The 8,059-nt window shown below is 49.0% G+C and overlaps 1 pseudogene across 1 annotated transcript in view; it reads right to left on the reverse strand.

The window, feature by feature from the left end:
• Window positions 1–7,684, reverse strand: part of LOC143926335 (cryptochrome-2-like) — a 42,486-nt pseudogene extending 34,802 nt beyond the window's left edge. The window contains exon 1 of the transcript XR_013262090.1: window positions 7,321–7,684. The product of XR_013262090.1 is annotated as a cryptochrome-2-like (transcript). The remainder of the gene's footprint in view (window positions 1–7,320) is intronic.
• Window positions 7,685–8,059: the final 375 nt, after the last annotated feature.

Here is an 8,059-nt window from a genome sequence, read left to right on the forward strand (position 1 = left end):
ACTAGCAGCTGTCAAATGCCTTGAGGGCCTGGCTGCCCCTAGCGTGGGGGGGGTACTGCCTTTGAGTATTGGTTCAATGATAAATATAGTATGAGTAAAATACTACTATGATCATCTCTGGCTAAGTATGCTATTGCACAAAAACGGATTCTACCCGCTTCCTTCATCCTACTGTACTCCTAAAGATAGCCCATAGAACAGGGATATGCAAATAGCGGACCTGCAAAACTACAACTCCCATCATGCCTCTGCCTCTGAGTGTCATGCTTGTGGCTGTCAGAGTCTTGCAATGCCTCATGGGTCTTGTAGTTCTGTAACAGCTGGAGGTACGCTAATTGCATATCCCTGCCATAGAATATGACAACTCCGATGCAGACATCCTGCATTTCTCTCCCCTGCAGAGCCTGACCATAGGTGTAAGCTCAGACAGATTGTGGAAATGATGGGTAAGAAAGGAGGAAGGCTTTCTGTTTCTGCTAAGAAGCAGGACTGTGTCTAGTCAGAACAAACAGGGAAATACCTTGAGGGCCGAGCGACACGCCCCATCCTGCGAGGGCCAAGCTACACACCCCGTCCTGCCACGCCCCGTCCTGTGAAAGGCCGAGCTACACGCCCCGTCCTGTGAAAGCCTGAGCTACACGCCCCGTCCTGTGAAAGCCTGAGCTACACGCCCCGTCCTGTGAAAGCCTGAGCTACACGCCCCGTCCTGTGAAAGCCTGAGCTACACGCCCCGTCCTGTGAAAGCCTGAGCTACACGCCCCGTCCTGTGAAAGCCTGAGCTACACGCCCCGTCCTGTGAAAGCCTGAGCTACACGCCCCGTCCTGTGAAAGCCTGAGCTACACGCCCCGTCCTGTGAAAGCCTGAGCTACACGCCCCGTCCTGCCATGCCCCGTCCTGTGAAAGGTCAAGCTACACGACCCGTCCTGTGAAAGGCCGAGCTACATGCCCCATCCTGCCAGGGCCGAGCTACACACCCCATCCTGCCATGCCCTGTCCTGTGAAAGGCCGAGCTACACGCCCCGTCCTGTGAAAGGCCGAGCTACACGCCCCGTCCTGTGAAAGGCCGAGCTACACGCCCCGTCCTGTGAAAGGCCGAGCTACACGCCCTGTCCTGTTAAAGGCCGAGCCACACACCCATCCTGCGAGGGTCGAGCTATACACCCCGTCCTGCCACGCCCTGTTCTGTGAAAGGCCAAGCTACACGCCCCATCCTGCCAGGGCCGAGCTACACACCCCGTCCTGCCAGGGCCGAGCTACACACCCCGTCCTGCCAGGGCCGAGCTACACACCCCGTCCTGCCAGGGCCGAGCTACACACCCCGTCCTGCCAGGGCCGAGCTACACACCCCGTCCTGCCAGGGCCGAGCTACACACCCCGTCCTGCCAGGGCCGAGCTACACACCCCGTCCTGCCAGGGCCGAGCTACACACCCCGTCCTGCTATGCCCTGTCCTGTGAAAGGCCGAGCTACACACCCATCCTGCGAGGGCCGAGCTACATACACCTGACACCATGGGTGGATGCAAGTGGAATACAAGTGGAGTGGGTGGATTCTATAAGGGGTGGAGCTTATGAGAAGTGGTAGGGGTCAAAAGGGGTGGGGTCTGGCTCCCCCATTCTAAAAATGTCACCAGCCGCTACTGGTGTGCCACTATTGTGGGAAACAAATGAACATTTGTAAGTGAAAAATGTAACCAAATGGCATCTTAACAATGGGATGGGTTGGCTATGTGCACAAAAGAAACCAACACTTTTTATCTTAGCAGGGCAACGGGGGAAAGATCCTTCAGAGTTCACAGAAAAATAAAAAATAAAACTTTTTCCACATTTGTGTGGAAGTCAAAAACTGGGAAATGTCTCCTGCGCACACATCAAAGTGTACGATGTGAAGTTCAGCCCCTCTTCAAAATTCCGGTACAGAAGGGATGTTATATAAGTTATAACATGGCCCCTCTCCAGAGGGGGATGTGGCAGGAGACACAAGTCACAAATTGCCAATGTGCTTCCCTGTCATATACCCTCAGGTCTCCACGGGGTATCTTTTAGGGATACAGGAAACTCTCAAACATTAACAGATGCAGGTAAATAAGCCAGGTGACAATTATCTGGTGCTTGTGACAAACTATGCAATTTTATACTCTGAAAAGACTAGGGCTGAAACAACTAATCGATTAATTTCATAATCGATTACTATTTTCATAATCGATTATTCAGCCAGTTAAAAAAAAAAAAAAAACACTAAAATGAGCCCTTTATAGTACAACAATATAATCACTACTGTAAATATCACTTTCACTGTTCTACAGTAAAACAAAAAAAAATAAAAAATTACCCCCTTCCAGTAGTGATTATCTTCTTTTTTTGTACTATAAAAGGGCTATATTTAGTCTTTTTAACCCCATTGTGTTACTAAACATCTTAAGCCTGGTTCACATCTATATGTTTATTGGTGATTTTTGAGGAAGAAGACGAAGACGAAGACGAAGACGAAGACGAAGACGAAGACGAAGACGAAGACGAAGACGAAGACGAAGACGAAGACGAAGACGAAGACGAAGACGAAGACGAAGACGAAGACGAAGACGAAGACGAAGACGAAGACGAAGACGAAGAAGAAGAAGAAGAACTTTACCAGGGATATGCAATTAGCGGACCTCCAGCTCTTGCAGAACTACAAATCCCATGAGGCATAGCAAGACTGACACAAGCATGACACCCAGAGGCATGATGGGAGTTGTAGTTTTGCAACAGCTGGAGGTCCGTTAATTGCAGATCCCTATCCTATACCCTCCTCTATGACGGAGACTGTTTTTATTCCAGACCTGCAGTCTCTATAATTCTCTCTCCAGCAATGGAACCTTTGGGAATATCAGATGTCTATGTTCCCTTCCTGTACAGTCAGGAGTTAGGGGGAAGAGAAACAGCAGCACTCTAAAATTTCCAGTGAATGGCTGTGCAGGTGGGTCATGTCAATACAAGTCTCATCATTGGAGAACAGGCTAGCATAGCTAGAAAAATGACCACACTGTGCTATCCTGCTTAGTGTGGTCAGTTTTTAAGCAGAGGGAATGGCAGAAACACCAGGGATTTCACACAAAGAACAGGATACTTTTTCATACAAGTATATGGTACAGCAGACACATATCAGGAACAATGCTGGGGTAACAAACGCTTTAAATGTCAACACACACCAAAAAGGTGTTTTTTCCTAGGACTATACAATGTGTGGATGCTTCTAAGCCACACACTAAGATGGAATAGACAATATCCTAGATCACTTTTTCACACTTTATATATTTCTGAAAATGTTCCCGAAACATAAAACAGAACAAGATGATCCTTCACATATACATTGGATTCACTGCGCTCCATCAGTCAGTATTCCCCAGGATAGTCCCAGGTAGTAATGAAATACAACCCATTTGTAGAGTTTTCTACGTCTCAAGTCTTTAAAGAAAACTGAATTCTAAACTTAATTTCTGGGAGAAATATTTATTGTCACGTGAATCCACATTTACATGATTTTTATTATTGCTGTTACTAGTCTTATTCTAGATTACCTCGGCACAACTCCTATTGACAAGCATTCATGTGATACAATCTCTTTATTTCTAAATGGACTTTATAAACAAACAAACAATCCACACATCGGCTCATACAAAGTTCTATAAAAGACCAATTTTAGTGCCAACAACACCACCCAACTCCGCTGCAGAGCAGAACAAGCCTGTGATTTTCCAGCATTAGAAAGAGGAAACAGAAACCAGCGCTGCTTCAACTTCCCAAACTGGTTCTGAAAGATGAATCCACCCCTGGCAGAACATTCCGGAACGAGTCTTGGCGCAGACGAGGTAGGTTGGCCAAGATTAAGTGACAAAAAAAATAAAAACATGTTGCTTATGTAAGATGAGAAAACCACAGCAAGCTTTGAAATGAGCCGTGAAGATGGAATGTTGCCATATCAAAGTCTATACAGATACAAAGTTTCTATACATTATTATTATTCATGATTTATATAGCGCCAACAGTTTATGCAGCACTATACAATGTAGAGGGGGGACAGCACAATTACAGTACTGTTCAATATAGAAGGGACAGGAGGGCCCCGCTCATAGAGCTTACATTCTAAGGGGAGGAGGTGGTGGTACATATTCATAAATCCTTTCACATCAAACCTGTTCAGGTCTGCCACCAGCTCTTTAGGCTGGATTCACATATAAGCATTTTTAGTGCTTTTTGCATCTTGCAGATTTGTACTGCAGTCCATTCATAATGGTTTCCTATGGAACTGATTTTGTAGTGCAAATCTGCAAAATGCTCTAAAAATGCATAGGTGTGAATCCAGCCTTAGCCCCTCTATACACGGTCGGAGAATCCGTCGGAATGTGTCCTATCGGACCGTGTCGTCGGATAATCCGACTGTGTGTGGTATGCATCGGACTGATTCCGTCGGAATATCCGTCGGACCCAATTTTCCAACATGTTGGAAATATTTCCCGACCAACTGGTTCGATCGGACATACTCCGATCATGTGTAGAGAATTTTGATCGGACCAAGTGCCACGCATGCTCAGATCAAATTCCTACATCAAAGCTATTGGCTACTAGCCTGAATGTAGTCTCATCGTAACGAAATTACGTCATCACGTTCTGAATGATCGGATTTTTCAACAACTTAGTCCGACCATGTGTATGCAACAGTTTCGGACAAGATCCGACGGGCAAAATCCGACGGATTTGGTTGTCGAAATCTCCGACCGTATGTACAGGGGCTTAGAGTTACAGGCCATAGGCACAGAAATACCAGCTGACAAAGTCAACGATAAGGGATGACTACTTCCAAATGATCCAATCCATACATACCCATATCCCAACTTCTGTGCATCAATGCCATTCAGCAATCTACTCATCTCCTTCTCAAAGTAGGTAGGTGCCCCCTTTAATTACCCCATTGAACATTGCTACCGGACCAAAAGAAGAGAAAACCAATGGATCAGGTGGTCCCACCCAGGTGTCTATGCCCCCCTCCCATCGGTCTTCTCCCACAGTTATTATCTGGCTGGGTTTGGTCTTTTCTGCAAGTGTCTCCCAGTCTGTGTACTTTCCCAAAGGCAACTTTCCATCTCATTACATCTCTCCCTCAGGTAGCTATCCCTCCAATAAGAGGATTCTCCCACCAAAAACTATGACCCCCTAGAGAGCAATTACTCCCATATATTATAAGCCCAACAAGAGGGTGATTTCAGGTACGCTCCCTCAAGAGAATGGTCAACCCCACAGGTAGATACATCTTCTGGTCTCCACCACAGGTAACCATCCTTCCAATGAGACTTCTCCGCAAAAGGTTATTTCCTCCTAGTAAGCTCCCTTTTGCACAGGTAACTATGCCCTCCTAGTGAACACTCACCCCCACAGGATAGAGAACCCTGAGTGGTCAACCCCACATATAGATATATCTTCTGGTCTCCACCACAGGTAACTATCCTTCCAATAGGATGTTTCCCCCACTGCTAACTATGGCCTCTGAGAGAGAAATCACTTCCAAAGATTATAAAACCCAACAAGTGGATTATTTCTTCAACACACATGTTCCTCCAAGAGATCGGTCAACCCCACAGGTAGATGCATCTTCTGGTCTCCACCGCGGGTAACTATCCCTTCATTTAACACATCTCTCCCATTAGTAACTATGACCTCATAGAAAGCAATTGCTCCCATAAATTATAAAACCCAACAAGCGGATCGTTTCTTCAACAAGTATGTTCCCCAAGAGAATGGTCAACCCTACAGGTAGGTACAACCCCTGAACTACAAACCCAGCAATTATCCCTCCAATGCAACGTCTCTTCCACAGGTAATTATGCCCATCTAGTGAACAGTCTACACCATAGGATACAGAACCCAGCAAACGGGTCCTTTGAGTGGTCAACCCCACATATAGATATATCTTCTGGCCTCCACCACAGGAAATGTTCCCTTCAGTAACACATTTCTCCCACTGGTTACTATGACCTACATTTGATTTATCTGCTCTATCTGGGCTAGAACCTTATAAGGGGGTAATTTCTCCAACAAGTATGTTCCATAAAAGAGTTGTTATGGAGTTCCATTCAAAAGTGGGACTTCAATTTATTTGCCTCCTCCCCCCTCCGCTGCTACATTTAGCACCTTTCGGGGGGGGAGGGGAGAACAAGGACCCGTTTTTTGACAAGTCCCCTTCCCCACTTGCGGAGATGTTGCCACGGTGAAGCTTGGTCCCCCTCCTTCCTCTGCCGGGGCAATTAGAAGGTGCAGCGGGCTTCACGCATGTGCGGTAGGGGAGCGGCTGTGAAGCCGAAAAGGCTTTGCTACCGGGTTCCCTTACCGGCAATGGCGGCGGCTGCTGCTGCACCCGACAGCCGATCCGAAGATTGGCTAGGGTGCCGACATCACAGGCTCCCTGGACAGGTAGGTGTCCATATATTGAAAGTCAGTAGCTACACTATTTGTAGCTGATAAATTAATTTTTTGTGAGGTGGGCGGACCTCCCACAGAAAACAAGACCCCCGGCCTGAAGTCTGTCCCACAAGGATCAGGCCCCTCCCCCTATACAGTGGAAGTACTTCACCCGGACATTTAACCTCTCCCACCCCTCCCGAGGGGACCAGACCCTCCCCCACCATCCCCAGTGAGAAGTGAAGACCTGTCACCCTGGCAAATAGTATCTCCCACAAAAGGTCAAATCCCTCCCACAAGGACCAAATCCTCCCCATGGTCACTGGTGAAAACAAGTCATTCTAGTGAGTAGCCTCTCTCACCAAGACAAGACCCATCCTCTCCCCAGGCTTGTAGCCCCGCCCAAAAGGGAAAGACCCCTCCCAGTGGCTTGTAGGCCCACCCATTAGGACCAGACCCTCTCCCTGGATTGGAGCTCTTCCAATCTAGGGACAAGATTCCCCCCCCTTCCAGTTTTCCCAACAGGACAGTACCCCAACCCCTTGCTCAAAGCCCCTCCCATCAGGACCAAATCCCTACCCCATTCTCAAAGCTCCTCCCATGAGGACCAGACTCCTCCACTTGTTGCATCTCCTCCTATCAGCACCAAACCCCTCCGCTTGCTCAAAGCTCCTCCCATAAGGACCAGACCCCTCCCCTTGGACATCAGTATGTCCCACAGAAACAAGGCCCCTCCCCCTGGTCACACATCATCCAATCAGGGAACTATGACCCCCAATTAGGTACCAACACCCCGTCCATGGCCCGCCTATTTATCTCTGCCTCTCCAATGCCCTTGCAGCCTCCCAGGTGTCCCTGACCCCAGCCCCGCCCCCTGTCCTCTCACCTCCATCGGTTCACCCCTCCGGAGGACGAGGAGGAGGCGGCAAACCAGGGGTCCAGGATGTAGACACAGCGCACACAGCGAGCCCCCCTCAGAGCGGCCAACAGAGCCGGGTTATCGTGCAGCCTCAGCCCCTTCCGGAACCAGTGTACTGAGCTGACCGCGGGGCCCTCCATCGTCCAGGGGATACTCCTCCGCTCTGTCCGCTCTACTGTCAGCGCTCCGCCAGATCTCCTTCCCCTGTGTGTGTGTCTGCGGCTCATACACCAGACTGCCTGCTCCTCGGGAACGCCCACCGCCAGCCCCGCTGTCTGATTGGCGGCTGCTCCATGGAGGGGGCGTCTCCGCCGGCTGTCACATGCAGGCCATGTGTGATATGATCTGGGAAGAGAACACCGTGTACAGCCGGAGATCTCCATCATCTGTGTGTATATAATACACTTTACAGCGCAGTCCCCTTTATATTACAGTGTCCCAGTCCTATCAGTGCTATTGTGGCCATACAACGCTAGTACTGTATGTCTCCTATTGTGCCCACACTGAGCAGTGACGCTGACCTGCTCTCTTTTTTGGTGGTGCATTGCAGCGTGGCTCTCTCTCTGGTGGTGCGGTACAGTGTGGCTCTCTCTGGTGGTGAGGTGCAGTGTGGCTCTCCCTCTGGTGGTGCAGTGTGGCTCTCTCTCTGGCGGTGCAGCGTGACTCTCTCTCTGGGGGTGAGGTGCAGCGTGGCTCTCTCTCGGGG

The sequence above is a fragment of the Lithobates pipiens genome, unplaced genomic scaffold, assembly GCF_037356315.1.
Source record: "Lithobates pipiens isolate NorthernLeopardFrog02 unplaced genomic scaffold, aLitPip1_a1.2 Scaffold_10, whole genome shotgun sequence".
Taxonomy (NCBI): domain Eukaryota; kingdom Metazoa; phylum Chordata; class Amphibia; order Anura; family Ranidae; genus Lithobates; species Lithobates pipiens.